A 15,534-nucleotide genomic window follows, 5' to 3' on the forward strand; every position below is an offset into this window, starting at 1 on the left:
TTCAATCAAAGGAAAGTATTTACACAAAGCTATTTATGAGAAGGAAATGTTGGCAATACTACATGCACTTAATAAATGTGATAAGCCTCATAAATGGGTAATTATATGGGCTCATTTTACCTCCTAACCTAGTCAAATCAACCATTCTCTTAGCTTATTGTATGATTTTCTGATTATGTCTATGCTTATAGAGTGAGTTGAGTTAGTTATTGTGTCATGTGGTCTAACATGTATTTAATGCAAATTATTGACGATTTTCGAAGTCAAAGTCAAGGATCCAGTGGACAAATGGTAGTAATAAATCGAGGTGGAAAAAGGAGAGGAATTATAGGTGGGAATCCCCCTCATTTATTACTCCTCACTTCAAATTTCCCTTCATTCAGCTCGGAGTACAAGTAGCCGAATCATGCACTAGAAGGCAGCCGAGTGAGTGGAGGATGACTGATGTTTATCTCGAGTTTTGGGAGCCAAGCCTCCCTGATTTTAAGGAAGATGTTGGTAGCTTCATTTGTATAAGTAGAAAGGCCTAGGGCCTCACTAGGGTCAGATTTTTGTTGGATTTTTTCTTATGTAAACTCTGCTCAGATTTCGAGCTTATTATTTTGTGACAGTTTCATGTAATCTTGCTATTATTTTGAAAATAAAGATGGAATCCTTTTTGAGCTAGCATTGAGTTACCTTAGAGGGCTAAAGCTCTTGGGTTAGGGCCCAATCCAAGCAGCCAAGCTCCTCTTTACTTGTATTTTTATGCTTTGTTTCAATTTGTAGATTAGTTTGCTGTTAGATGTATTTCTTGTATGGTTGAGAATAACTTGCTTTTGATGATATAGTAGTTTGCTTCCATTTGTGCTTTCTGTAGCAGGTTAAACAGTGATCAAAAAAGATTCGAAAGGATAGCAACAATGCCTTGGCCTCTCTTCCTCCCTTTGGAACCATGATTTGAGGCAAAGACCCTCTTACTGCCCCAAAAACACAGATTTTGCTCTTTCATAGGACTTCTAGTGTTTGCAGCTTTTTAGTAGGTTAATAGTCTAGCATTGCTTTGCTTTAGATCTTCTTCATCATGCTTACTTTTTTATTTTCAATATTATTCTTTCATGCTTTCCTTTCCTACAAAATTTCTCAGTATTTCCTTTCATAGATCATAGTTTAGACCACTTTTTATGCAAAACTTTGTTTTTCCTAAAGGCATTCATTTCACTTGTTGCTTGATTTCCTTCGTTAACTGTCAGTTTCTATGGAGTAGATCTCTTCCAGTAGTAGGCAAGCTTATCAAAAATCACACCCTCCATCTAATCCATGCCCTATTGGTCTCCCAAACCTCACCTCAATTCTACCTTAGTTTCTCGCATTTTTCCTAGGATTTCTGAATCCTCTCTCCTTGAGAAAATCCAATCATCTTTCTCTCTCCTGGTGGTTCATGGTAGACCATAGGCACCCTAACACTTCATTCCAACCTTAATCCACCTCTTTCACCCACTCTCACACCCTCAAAACAGTAAAAACTGCTGTCGGCCTCCTCCTGTAGGCCTCCTGTAGGACGCTATTTTTCCTCCTGTAGATTTCATGTGTCCTCCTGTAGATTTTATTGTAGGCTTTCTTTTGAAGGCCAAGTGTGGGAAAAGCCTCCAAAAGGCCACCTGATACCTCCTAGGACCCATCCACACCATCCTACATCCTCTCAAGTACCAAAATTTCCCTCCAACGCCACCTATTCGCTGCCACATTCACACACAATAAATTACATGCATGTCAATTTCCCATAAAAATACATAAAAATCCAAAAAGATGTTATTTGATTATTTACTTCTAGAAATAGCATAGTTAGATGTTGTTTACTTCCTTGAGTAGGTAATGGCATTCCTTTCATGGTTTTCATAGTGCTTTCTGCAAAAGTAGAAGTAGTTGGTTGATTAGGGTTTACTAGGCATGCTTTACATTTCAATCTTTCTCCTTTCTGCAGTTAGAATAGCATCTGTAGAGTAATATTTATTTCCTTCCATCACATATAGAGCTTCTTCTGGAATCCATAAAAGTTGGCTTGAGCTCCTAGTGATATCGTGCCGGCTGACCAAGTGACAACCTGCAGTGAGAACTAGTACTTGTGCATACAACACCGACGCTTCCAAGTTTGTTACGAACTACTGGGTTGATAAGAGTAAAGTAGGCAGCCCAAGAGTTGCAACATTATTGCTGAAATACTAGTGCTCACCACTTTTTGGCACCGTTACTAGGGAAGCGTCAGAGTATTCTATGATTACTGCTTTCTTCTATTTCATATTGCAACATTTTGCTAATAGTTTATTTCCACAAAAGTAGACTAGTAATTTCTTTTCTTTCAAGTTTTGCATTTCCTTTCTTTCCTTTTCAATTCTGCAAATTTCATTTTAGCAAGTTCATTTCAGTTAGTTGAAATTTGTTTTGTTCAATTAATTTCAATTTCTGTAGGTACTATCAGTGTGGGGAAAAGAAAAAAACAACCAAAAATATTTCCTTTCATGCCTCGTAGGAATAGAGATAACTTAGGAAAATTCTTGCCCAACACCCCCACTGCTTCACATAGCCAACCTTCTCTCTTCTTCGGTGGCTGTGATCAAGATGAACCCTTAGATGAAAAAACAGACATATTTGAAGAACCTATAGGGGAAGAAGAAGAAGAAAACATTCCTCTGGAGCCATTGGCTAAAAACAGAAATGCTAGGGGGAATGAAGAGACAATAGAGGGTACCTTTCCCATTTGGGAGGCCAATGGGGACACCAAAATGAAGAATATAAGCCCTTCTGCCCTACCTCATTTCCATGGTCTGACTACAGAAGATCCTGACACCTTATTGTTTGAGTTTGCTGTCATCTGTCAAACTTATGACTATGCAGAAGATGAGCAAAAGTTGAAACTGTTCCCTCCTACTCTCAAGGATGTAGCACTACGCTAGTTCATGGGATTACCTAGAAATAGCATCACCACTTGGGATCATATGCAGCAGGCCTTTAACAACAAGTATTGAGACTATTGTAGGTTAAAAGATACTAAAGAAGAAATCTTCCAAATGACCATAGGAAGTGATGAGTCCCTGGAAGACTATGAAGGGAGGTTCCAACTCAGTTACAAAAGGGCCGGGTGTACACTTGGCCCTGAGTCTCTAAAGTTGGTCCTGCTCAGGGAAGACCTTCTAGACACCCTCCATCTGCTAGCTGAGGGAGACATCAACCAACTACCCTATGAGGACATAAAGACTGTTTTTTAGAAACCATTCTAGGGCAGCCAAAAAGAAATGTAGGGGGAATCAACCCATAGCTAGTACCTCTTCCTCCAACTCATCCATTAAAGGAGAAATTGGAAACATGCTAGAAGAATTCAAGAGTGAGATGCTATAGACTCTTGCCATGCAAATGGACACCTTACATATCAAAAGAAATCAAGAGGAAGCAGAGAGGACTTTGGCCATTTTTTTCCCTAGATGCACCAGGGGGCATCCTAGGAATGAATGCCCATTGAACTCTGTAGAGGTTTGTTCAGTCTGTGAAGAAAATCATTCTACAGTTAAGTGCCCTTCCTTGCTTGGACTTAAAGCTGTATATCAAGGGGTTGAGGGTGTCACTGAACAATTCTATTACATAAACCAAAGAAGGCCGCATGGACCTAGACCATCTCAGCGGGGGATGCAAAGGACATCTCAGGCATACTACAACCCCAACCAAGTGCCCTCCATACTTTCTTGGGGTCCCCCTGCTCATCCTTCCTGGTCCACACCACCTCCTTGGTCCTTCACATCTCAATATCATGGCCAACCAACCACCCATTCATTTCAATCCTATGCTCAACCACAGCCTCAGTGGAATGCATCTCATCAGGGGTGGAGGCCCCAATACAACTCTCTTCTTGCTCTTATGCATCCACCACTTGCCCAACCACAACCGTTACCTTCTGCTCCACCAAGGCAACCCCAATTTCCTACCCAACCAAATCCGAACCCAAACAACATACAGGCTCATCAAGTGTATAGTGGGGAACCATCGTGCCCAACTTATGCTGTGGAGATTCAAGAAATCAACTTGCGATCTGGGAAAGTTCTCCCAGATAGCCAGCCTCCACCCAGGGAGCTTGAGGAAGATAAAGAGGAAAGTGAACCTAAAGTAGATCCACCCTTTCTTGAGAGACTATCCGTGACAGTCCAGCCTACCCCAGAAGAAATTGAACTCTTGGGAGTATTGAAACATTTATGTGTGAAGATACCACTTCTCCAATCCATAAAAGATGTGCCTATCTACAATAGGTTGATCAAAGAGAAGTTTTTTAGGCATCCATGAAGGCACAAGAGAGATGCCCCAACCATTAATGTCATAGGACAACTGTTCAACCTAATGTTGGGGCAGGTAATCTGTCCAAAATATTTGGACCCTGAAAGCCCAGTAGTTGATGTCCACATCAATGGTACAATGATCCCCCATAACTTGATTGATCTGGGAGTTGCCATTAACGTGATGACAAAGGACACAATGCTCAAACTCAACCTCTAGGGCTCCTTAAGGAAGACCACGACAGTGCCACAACTAGCAGACCGCTCCACAGTGACCCCTGAGGGGATTGTGGAAGATGTGATGGTCCCCATTGATTCTTGGGAGTACCCTGCTGATTTCTTAGTTCTCCAGCCAAAGGCAAAGCTCACTGGGTATCCTCTCATTTTGGAAAGACCTTGGTTGGCTACAGCCGATGCCTACATCAGCTATTGAGCTGGGAACATGACCATAAAGAACGGGCACATGTCCAAGCAGTTAATCCTATATCCTCCTGCCCAACCCTTGCTAGAACATGATCTACCGCTTTGGTTAGAAGAGGAAGATGAGGATGAAGTTTATTCTGCACCGCTTTGTGCATTAGAAACCGCCATGGGGTGAAAACCGCAAGATGAGGATGATATGATCGAAAATTTGATTCAGAATCCACCTCCCAGTATATCACCATTAGAAGACATAGTAAGAGAAACCCAAAACAACCCCTCAACTGATCTCTGTGTGGTTGATCCTACTTCTCCCCATGTCAAAAATATAGAGTTCGGCACAGAAAGGACATTGAAAATCAATCCATCCCTATCTACTTCCCAGGAGGAGCTATGCAGCCTGCTGAGAAAACATCTAGATGCCTTCGTCTGAGTTATAAGGAAATGAAGGGAGTGCACCCTTCAGTATGTACTCATCATATATACATCAAGGACGATTGCAAGCCAGTCAAGCAACCTCAAAGGAGGATGAATCCAACACTTAAAGATATTGTTAAGGAAGAACTACAGAAAGTGCTTGATGCAGGATTCATCTATCCCATCTTTGACAGTGAATGGGTCTCTCCTTTGGTGCTAGTGCCAAAGAAAATTGGCAAGTGGAGAATCTGTGTCGACTATCGAGAATTGAACAAAGCCACTAAAAAGGACCATTTTCCTTTACCTTTCATAGATCAAGTGTTAGACGGTTTAGCAGGGAAAAAGTTTTTCTCTTTCTTAGATGGGTTTAGCAAGTACAATCAGATTCAAATCAGCCCGGAAGACCAAGACAAGACCACTTTCACTTGTCCTTGGGGTACTTTTGCATACCGGGTCCTTCCTTTTGGTTTGTGCAATGCTCCAGCCACTTTCCAAAGAGCGATATTGAGTATATTTTCTGAATTAGTTCATGATGCAGTAGAAATATACATGGATGATTTTACTCCTTATGGTTCTGACTTTCGGGAAGCTTTATCTAACCTAGGAAAAGTTATAGATAAGTGTATTGAGATGAACCTGTCCCTCAGTCTGAAAAAATGTGAGTTTTTGATGACTGAAGGGACCGTGCTAGGTCATGCAATATCTCAACAAGGACTGTAGGTGGACCCCAACAAAATTTCCATCATCCAAAGGGTCCTACCTCTTCAAAAGGTGAGAGATGTCAGAAGTTTCCTAGGCTTAGCCAGATATTATAGAAGATTCATTAAAGATTTTAGCAAGCTAGCTTATCCTTTGTTTGGCCTCTTAGGTAAAGATGTTGAGTTCATATGGTCAGAAAACTGTCAAGAAGCCTTAGATACCTTGAAGAGCAAGCTAGTGACTGACCCAATTCTTAGAGGCCCAAATTGGGCCCTGCCATTTCACATTCATACAAATGCCTCGAACAAAGTGATAGGAGTAGCCTTAGGACAAATTGATGAAAAGTTACCTTATGCCATATACTTTGTAAGCAAGAACTTGTCAAAGGCAGAGTTAAAATATACAATGACCGAGAAGGAACTCCTAGCTGCCATGCATTCCTTAAACAAATTCAGACATTATATCATAGGCTATCAAACCTTTGTGCACACTGATATTTAATGAAAATGCTCGCATTATTAGATGGTTGCTTTTATTGCAGCAGTTTGATTTGACCATTATTGATAAGCCTGGTAAAGAAAATGTTGTTGTTGACTTTTTGTCTAGAGTAAATTTGCTTGTAGGTGAAGAAGGAATGGTGGATGACCAAATTCCAGATGAGAACCTATTTCCTATATCAGTACTCTCTCCATGGTTTGCTGATATAGCAAAATACTTGGTTTCAGCACAGTTCCCACCACACCTGTCCTCAAAAGAGAAGAGCAAGATAGTAAGGAAAAGCGCCCCTTTCACCTGGATTGGAGGCAATCTATTCAAGCTTGGCCCAGATCAGATCTTGAGAAGATGTGTTAGGGAGGAGGAAGTCTTTGACATCCTCCTGACCTGTCATGACGGGCCTTGTGGAGGTCATTTTGCAGCAAAAAGAACTGCCTTCAAGATATTGCAAGCAAGCTACTACTGGCCCACTCTTCATCAAGATGTGAGGAGATATACAAGCCAGTGTGATCGGTGTCAGAGGATGGGGAAACCTACTCCAAAGGATGAGATGCCCATGCAACCTCAAGTGACCTTTGAGCCATTTGAGAAGTGGGGCATGGACTTTGTGGGGCCTATCAACCCTCCTTCAAAGCAGAAACAATACATCATTGTGTGCATCGACTACCTGACAAAGTGGGTAGAGACAAAAGAAATCAAAGTAGCGACAGAGGAAAAAGTAGCTAAGTTTTTGAGAGAAAACATATTCTATAAGTTCGGGTATCCGAGAGAGTTCGTCATAGATCAAGGCAGTCAGTTCACTTCCAACCTGATTGAAGACCTGCTCACACATCATAAGATTAAACACAGGACTTCCACCCCTTACCATCCACAAGCCAATGGGTAAGTGGAGGTCACTAACAGGGTATTGGAAGGGATCCTGACCAAAGCAGTGAGCAGCAACAAAAAAGACTGGGCTAACAGATTGGTTGAGGCCACTTGGGCCTACAACACCACATGGAAGACCACCACCGGGTTCACACCCTATGAACTGGTCTATGGGAAGAAGGCTTTGCTGTCAATAGAATTTGAGTTCAATACACTAAGGATGGCAGTTCAGCTGGACCTGGACCTCAGCCATGCACAGAAGGAGAGATTACTTCAGCTAAATGGATTGGATGAATATAGATTGCAATCCCTTCTCCATACAGAGGTAGTTCAGCTTCAGGGAAAGGTATGGCATGACAAAAATATTAAGGAGAAGTAATTCCAAGAGGGAGATTGGGAACTACACTATGATTCAAGATACAAAGACTTCAAAGGCAAGCTGAGGACAAGATGGCTGGGACCCTACACTATGGAGAAATGTAATGACAATGGTTCAGTTCTGATTAGAACCATTGATGATGAAGCCATCCCCATACTTGTAAATGGACATCGGTTGAAAGTCTACAAGAAACCCCTCTCCAACTGAGATTTTATTGAAGGTCTGAATAAAACAGTGATGGTAGTGGAGCATGTCTTAGCTTCCACTTCACCCACTCACTGAAGAAAAGAAAAAATAAAAAATAATAAGGACTCAAGTGAAAACCTCCATGAGGCGCTTGAGTCCCATCATTGGGTTGAAAACCTCTTCTGAGGCGACCTAGTGATGTCAAAAAAAAGAGAAAAAGAATAAGATCCCTAGGTGAAAACCTCCCTTGGAGGCACTCAGGGCAGGCAGTTAGGGTGAAAACCTTTTTGAGGCGCCCTAGTTGTTTTTCAATAAAAAAAAAACAAAAAAAAAAGAGAAAAAAGAAATGAATTTTTGTTGCATTGCAGGTTTGCAGGAGGAATACAGGAAGTAGAAGAAGGTGCCAAGGGGACCCTTCCATTCATAACAACACCCATCTCACTTTCTCCACACCTTCCTCCATCATATTTGGCATTTCTTTCACCCCATTGTACCTCTTTTTCATAAACTGTGTTTTCTATAGGAGGCTCCTATAGGAATTACATAGAGCCAGAAGTGGCTACAGAAGGAAGTTTGACGGAAAAAGAAGCTTCATGAAGGACCTATAATCCCTCCTACAATCTTAAAACCTCCTAGCCATCATTTCAAAACCTACATCACACCCCAAGCATCATTTTTCTTCCTGTCTAAGAAAAACACAGAATTTTATTTATTTATTTATTTATTTTTTCAGTTTTTTAGAGGAAAAAAAGAAAAAAAAGAGAGGAAAAAGCACCATCAACCTGACCTGAACCCTACCTACTGCCTCTCCATCTTTATCTACACCTCTGGCATCATCCTTGAAGCTTCAAGAATAGGGAGAAGCTGAAGTTTCAAGGGGAGAAGCAACTACAGGAGCTCCTGTAGGAATTCCTGTAATAGCTGATCCCATTAAAATCCAGCACCAGCAGCAAGAGAGTGCAAACATGAAGGTTAAGAAGGTAGCTGAAGCTCAGATCCATCTAGAGAAGAACTTGCACAATCACACAACCACCCATCAACAAGTAGACAGCATGCATCAAAAGAAATAAAGGCATGCATCAGAGAGAGCCACAACACCTCATAGCAAATACATTCGAATCATAGGTAAGTAACTAAATCGCTCCTCTATTTGCATTTGTGTAATTAGAATTCATGGAAAAGCAATGAGATGGTTGAGGTTGAATGAGGTAAAGGTGGCCAGTTAACTTGGCCACCTTCATCTAGTTGACTCCACTCATTCGAGATGTCCCCCACACGTGCGCACAGTCAACTCTAGCACAAGATGCCAAAGACAGGTAGTGGAGGAGGTGTGAACTCCGATGCAATACTGAGAGATGATTACGAGGAGAGGCCATGATGACCAAGTAGGTGGAGACCAATGGTCTGAATATGGCCAACGTATACCTTGCTAGCTCACCCTTGATCACTGAAAATATCCATAAAGGGTAATAAGTACTCCTCCCCAAGCATTCTCACCACCTTTTCCTTCATTCTCTCCTCGTAACTCGGCTACAGTAGTTTCCTTGTTCCCCCACAACCTCTTAACCATCATCCTCCATTGATTTCTCCCATATTCCTGCTCTCAGAATTTTCTACAGGAGCACCTACAGGTTTCCTACAGGAATTCTATAGGAGGGACAACAGGCTTCTACAGGAGGGGCAGTGAGTCGTTTTAAATGGAGAAAACTCGATTTTTTGCACGATTTTCGGTCTGAAGAGGTAGGGTTCATGCATGCCCCCTATTGAATATCAAAATATGAAAGAAGTGGGTTCAATTTGAGGAGGAAATAAAGTCTTTAAGAGAGGAGAAAATACATAAAAAAATTTCTACTTATAAAAAAAAACACAGTCTCTTCTGTTTCTCCGTTTTTCTCAAAATTCTCTGTCTCCGTCTCCATATTTGGTTTTTTCAAAAGAGTATAGACAATATGATAGGAGGGTTTATGAGAAGGAGCCCACTAGCTCCATCAGGCTCCATGCACATCCACAAGTGGTGGACATCTTCTCAAGGGCAAACTGGATGAATTTCTTTGAGAAATTCCAAGGGTTTGATGAGGAAATTGCCCAAGAGTTTTCTCTCTCTGGTACCCCACACAAGAACTCATGCCACTATCACCTTTAGAGGTCTTTCCATGGAGATAACCCCTGAATTTATCAATATGGTCACTACCCTTCCTCTTGGGCTACCTTGGAGTAAGGATGAGAAACCAATTGGTCAGGCTGCCAAGAAAAACTTTTTCCAAAACAATGAAACCCCTGTAGAAGATAAAAATGGCATTAGAAGGGCTAGCATACCATATCCCTGGGATGAGATTAGCTATCAAATAATCAAATACATTTCTTGTGAGGGGAGGTACAACATTGTCTATGGTTATCACTTTAGAATCCTCCATGAATTAAGGTATGGCATGGACACTCTAGCACCTCAGAAGCTTAGTATCCCCTACTTCCTCTTGTAGTCCCTCATTGATTCCGGCACTAAGGTTCAAGCAGGAAATTCTGAGCAGCTAGCTCACCATGGCTTAATAAAAATCCTAGTGGAGGAAGCCCTCCATACCTTTACACTCCCTATAGCATGGGAAGTTTTCCGAAACATGACAGCTGAGGATGACATAAAGGCCTTAACTTATGATGTCAGTCCTACTGGCAGTGAGGAGGAAGAACAGCAAGGGGGAGAAGGTGAAGCCACTGGTGACATAGAAGAACAAGGAAGGAAGGAGGAGGGAACTAAAATAGAGTAGGAGAAAGTTGAAGAAAAAGAGATAGAGAAAGAGACAGAAGAAGGAGAAAAAGAGGCAGAGAAGGCAGAACAAGGAGAAGAGTCCCCTGAGATTCTAGAAAGGGAGGCAACAACTACACTTACTACCCTCAATACACCAATCAAGCCAAAGCAAAAGCAGAAAAGACAGGCCTCCATGTATTTCAGGGCTAGGAAGAGGATAAGAATCTAAACAGGCAAACTGCAGCCCTCTCCAAAAGTGCCAATTACCATTGAAGATTCACCCTCTTCCAAGGGGAAAGAATCTCCTTCCAAGACACCTATAACATATGAAAGGGGGACTCCTAGATCTTCCACATGGAAGATCTAGGTAGTACTATAAGACTCGAAAATAGTCTTACAAGAAGCTCAGGCAGTTCTACTGTCAAAACTACAGGATACCAACAGCTTGAGAAAAGGATAGAAGAATAGACACAGGTGAAGGAGGAAGCACAGGAGATACAAGAACATGATCCCCAACCTAGTCTTGCTTCCTATTACAATCTACTTGAGGGAGGAAGGATAATCCCACATAAATTTGCAATTCCACTATTTTTTGCATTAGAGAAAGAAAGAGTGAGAACACATAGTTGGATGGAAATAGCCAAATCCAAAGTAGTTGAGGATGTTGGCCATATGGAAAACAAACTCAGGGAAATGGTCAGAGAGTTGAGTGCTCTCAGAGACAGGGAAGCAATTACAAGAAGCCACCTTGAAACTGAAAATGAATTGCTTAGGAGGCAGCTACAAGAGAAAGAGACCCAGCTAGCATGCATGGCCAGCTTGTCCATGAAGGCATTGCAATGCAGAACACCAGCGAAATCCTATGGTCTCTATCTAAAGGACCAATGGTTGCAATTCGAAATAAAGACTTTGGCACAAAGAGGCACAATGCCTTTCCAAGATTACAGGTGGTTTATGGATTTTTGTGACCAAAGCACCTCAAAGGATAAGGCAAAGATGGCAGAATTCTACCTACATAACATGGCCCTCACAGACATGAATGTGTGGGACCCTAATGCCAAGCTAGGGGACCTACAATTAATGGCCATGGCCTCATGGATGAACCATGAAGAATTGAGGGAAGTAGAAATAAAAAGATTGATGATAAAGGAGCAGAATGAGCCATTAATGATAAGAGTTGAGCCATCAGATCCTATGGCACTCATCAACACACACAGCCTGCTTGCTAATGGCCCTCAAATTGCCCCCAGATATCTCACCAATCAGGCACAAGCCATTGCACACTTTGGGGATATGCAAAGGCTACTTGGGGATGACTGTGTGCATGCATGCATGAGGAGATGGAACACCTTACCACATATTTTGCAGATCAAGGAATATCATCCCCCCATGAGGTTGAAGGATGCATTGAAAAGAGTGCCAATTTACAAGCACTCCATGCAGAGGCTGAAGGTCAACTGAATTGGCCTCAAGTTGAGTCCCCCACTGCTGTTAGGCATGCTAGAAGGCAAAAGAGAAGAAGAAAAGGAGGAGCAGTGGAAGGACATAGACAAGAAGGGAGGATTCTATGTTAAAGAAGAGCAGACCACATCAAAAGCCTGGGATGCTAGGGAGGCCACCAGGGCCATAAAAGATGAGGAGATTGACTAAGTTGCTTAGAGGATGAGCAACACTTTCAATAGGGGGGTGATGATGGGCCTCATAAATGGGTAATTATATGGGCTCATTTTAGGACCTAAATTAGTCAAATCAACCATTCTCTTAGCTTATTGTATGATTTTCTGATTATATCTATGATTATAGAGTGAGTTGAGTTAGTTATTGTGCCATGTGGTCTAACATGTATTTAATGCAGATTATTGATGATTTTCGAAGTCAAAGTCAAGGATCCAGCGGACAAATGGCAGCAATAACTCGAAGTGGACAAAGTAGAGGACTTATAGGGGAATCCCCCTCATTTATTACTCCTCACTTTGAATTCCCCTTCATTCAGCTCAGAGTACAAGCAGTCGAATCATGCACTAGAAGGCAACTGAGCTAGTGGAGGATGACTGATGTTTATCTCGAGTTTTGGGAGCCAAGCCTCTCTGATTTTAAGGAAGCTATTGGTAGCTTCATTTGTATAAGTAGAGAGGCCTAGGGCCTCACTAGGGTTGGATTTTTGTTGAATTTTTGCTAATGTAAATTATGCTCAGATTTCGAGCTTATTATTTTGTGACAGTTTTTAAAAAAAAGATGGAATCCTTTTTGAGCTAGCACTGAGTTACCTCAGAGGGCTAAATATCTTGGGTTAGGGCCCAATCCAAGTAGCCAAGCTCCTCTTTACTTCTATTTGTATGCTTTGTTTCAGTTTGTAGATTAGTTTGCTGTTAGATGTATTTCTTTTATGGTTGAGAATAGGTTGCTTTTGATGATCTAGTAGTTTGCTTCCATTTGTGCTTTCTATAGTAGGTTAAATAGTGATAAAAAAAGATTCAAAAGGCTAGAAACAGTGCCTTGCCCTCTCTTCCTCCCCCTGGGACCATGATTTGAGGCAAAGACCCTCTTGCTGCCCCAAAAACACAGATTTTCCTCCTTCATAGGACTTCTAGTGTTTGCAGCTTTTTGGTAGGTTAATAGTCCAGCTTTTCTTTGCTTTAGATCTTCTTCATAATACTTACTTTCTAATTTTAAATAGTATTCTTTCATGCTTTCCTTTCCTACAACATTTCTCAGTATTTCCTTTCATAGATCATAGTTTAGACCACTTTTAATCCAAAACTCTGTTTTTCCTAAATGCATTCATTTCACTTATTGCTTGATTTCCTTGGTTGACCATTAATTTCTATGCAATAGATCTCTTCCAACAGTAGGCCAAATTATCAAAAATCACACCCTTCATCTAATCCATGCCCTATTGGTCTTCCAAACCTCACCTCAATTCTACCTTAGTTTCCTACATTTTTCCTAGGACTTCTTCCTCTCTCCTTGAGAAAATCCAATCATATTTCTTTCTCTTGGTGGTTCATGGTAGACCATAGGTGACCTAACACCTCATTCCAACCTTCATCCACCTCTTTCACCCACTCTCACACCCTCAAAACAGTGAAAACTGCTCTTGGCCTCCTCCTGTAGGACGCTGTTTTTCCTCTTGTAGATTTCTTGTGTCCTCCTGTAGATTTTCCTGTAGGATTTCTTTTGAAGGCCGAGTGTGGGAAAAGCCTCCAGAAGGCCACCTAATACCTCCTAGGACCCATCCACACCATCCTACATCCTCTCAAGTACCAAAATCACCCTCCAATGCCACCTATTTGCTGCCACATTCACACACAATAAATTACATGCATGTCAATTTCCCATAAAAATACAAAAAAATTCAAAAAGATGTTCTTTGCTTATTTACTTCCAGAAATAGCATAGTTAGATGTTGTTTACTTCCTTGAGTAGGTAATGGCATTCCTTTCATGGTTTTTATAGTGCTTCCCACAAAAGTAGAATTAGTTGGTTGATTAGGGTTTACTAGGCTTGCTTTACATTTTAGTCTTTCTCCTTTCTGCAGTTAGAATAGCATCTGTAGAGTAATATTTATTTCCTTCCATCACATATAGAGCTTCTTCTAGAATCCATAGAAGTTGGCTTGAGCTCCTAGTGATCTTGCACCGACTGACCAAGTGACAACTTGCAGTGAGAACTAGTACTTGTGCATACAACACCGACACTTCCAAGTTTGTTACGAACTACTGGGTTGATAAGAGTAAAGTAGGTAGCCTAGGAGTTGCAGCATTATTGTTGCAATACTAGTGCTCACCAAAATGGCGACCTTACCTAATGGGAAGGCACTTCAAGGTAAAAATAGATCATGATAGTCTTCAATACTTTTTAGAACAAAGATTATCTTCAGAGGAACAAAAAAAATGGGTCACAAAGATTTTGGGTTATGACTTTGAATTCATCTACAAAAAAGGGAAGCAAAATGTTGTTGTAGATGCACTCTCAAGAAAGGATGAGTATGTGGAAGCATTGCTTTGTGCCATTTCTATTATCCAACTAGATCAGATAACCAAAGTGAGGGATGAATGGAAGAATGATGAAGAGGTGTGGGCACTCATTCAAAAGTTGCAGCAAGATCCTAGTACATATGATACATTTAGCTGGAAAAATGATGCATTATGGTACAAAGACCACTTATACCTTTTTTAAGAATTCCCAACTCAAACATCAGATTCTTCTAGAATTTTACACCTCTCCCTTAGAAGGGCACTTAGGATTTTTAAAAAATTACCACCGGATTAAGAAGGAATTTTTTTGGGATGGCCTTAAAGCCTATATTCAAAATTTTGTGGCGGAATGCTTGGTTTTCCAATAAAATAAATTTGAGACAATTAAGACCCCGAGTTTGTTACAATCTTTATCCATTCCAAGTCAACATTGGGAGGAGGTTTGAATGTATTTTATCATAGGTTTACCCAAGCTTGAAGGAAAGAGTGTCATCATGGTGGTAGTTGATAGACTTACGAAGTATGCACACCTTTTTTGCATTATCTCATCCATTTAAAGCCAATACAATTGCTATTGCATTTATGGAAACAATTCAAAAGCTACATGGAAACCCAAATATTATTGTAAGTGAAAGAGATCCTATTTTCACTGGAAATTTTTGGACAGAATTATTTTCTTGTCTGGGTACTCAATTAGCTCATAGCTCATCTTATCATCCTCAATCAGATGGGAAAAATGAGATAGTAAACAATTTTTTGCAAGGATATCTTCGTTGATTTGTATCTGATAAAAAAACACAATGGGTCAAATGGTTACCTTTGACTGAATGGTGGTATAACACTTCCTTCCATATTGCAGCAAAAATGACCCCATTTATGGAAATTATGGATATCATCCACCATCCATAACATCATATTTAAGAGAAAATTCTAAGGTTCAAGCAGTGGAAGATCACATAGAGCATCAACAACAAGTTCTCCAACTCTTAAAGGATAATGTCACTTTGGCGCATAATAGAATGAAACAACAGGAAGATCAACATCGTAGTGAAA

The sequence above is a fragment of the Pinus tabuliformis genome, chromosome 9, assembly GCF_031772625.1.
Source record: "Pinus tabuliformis cultivar Carrire ecotype Pingquan chromosome 9, CPIR1, whole genome shotgun sequence".
NCBI lineage: Eukaryota > Viridiplantae > Streptophyta > Pinopsida > Pinales > Pinaceae > Pinus > Pinus tabuliformis.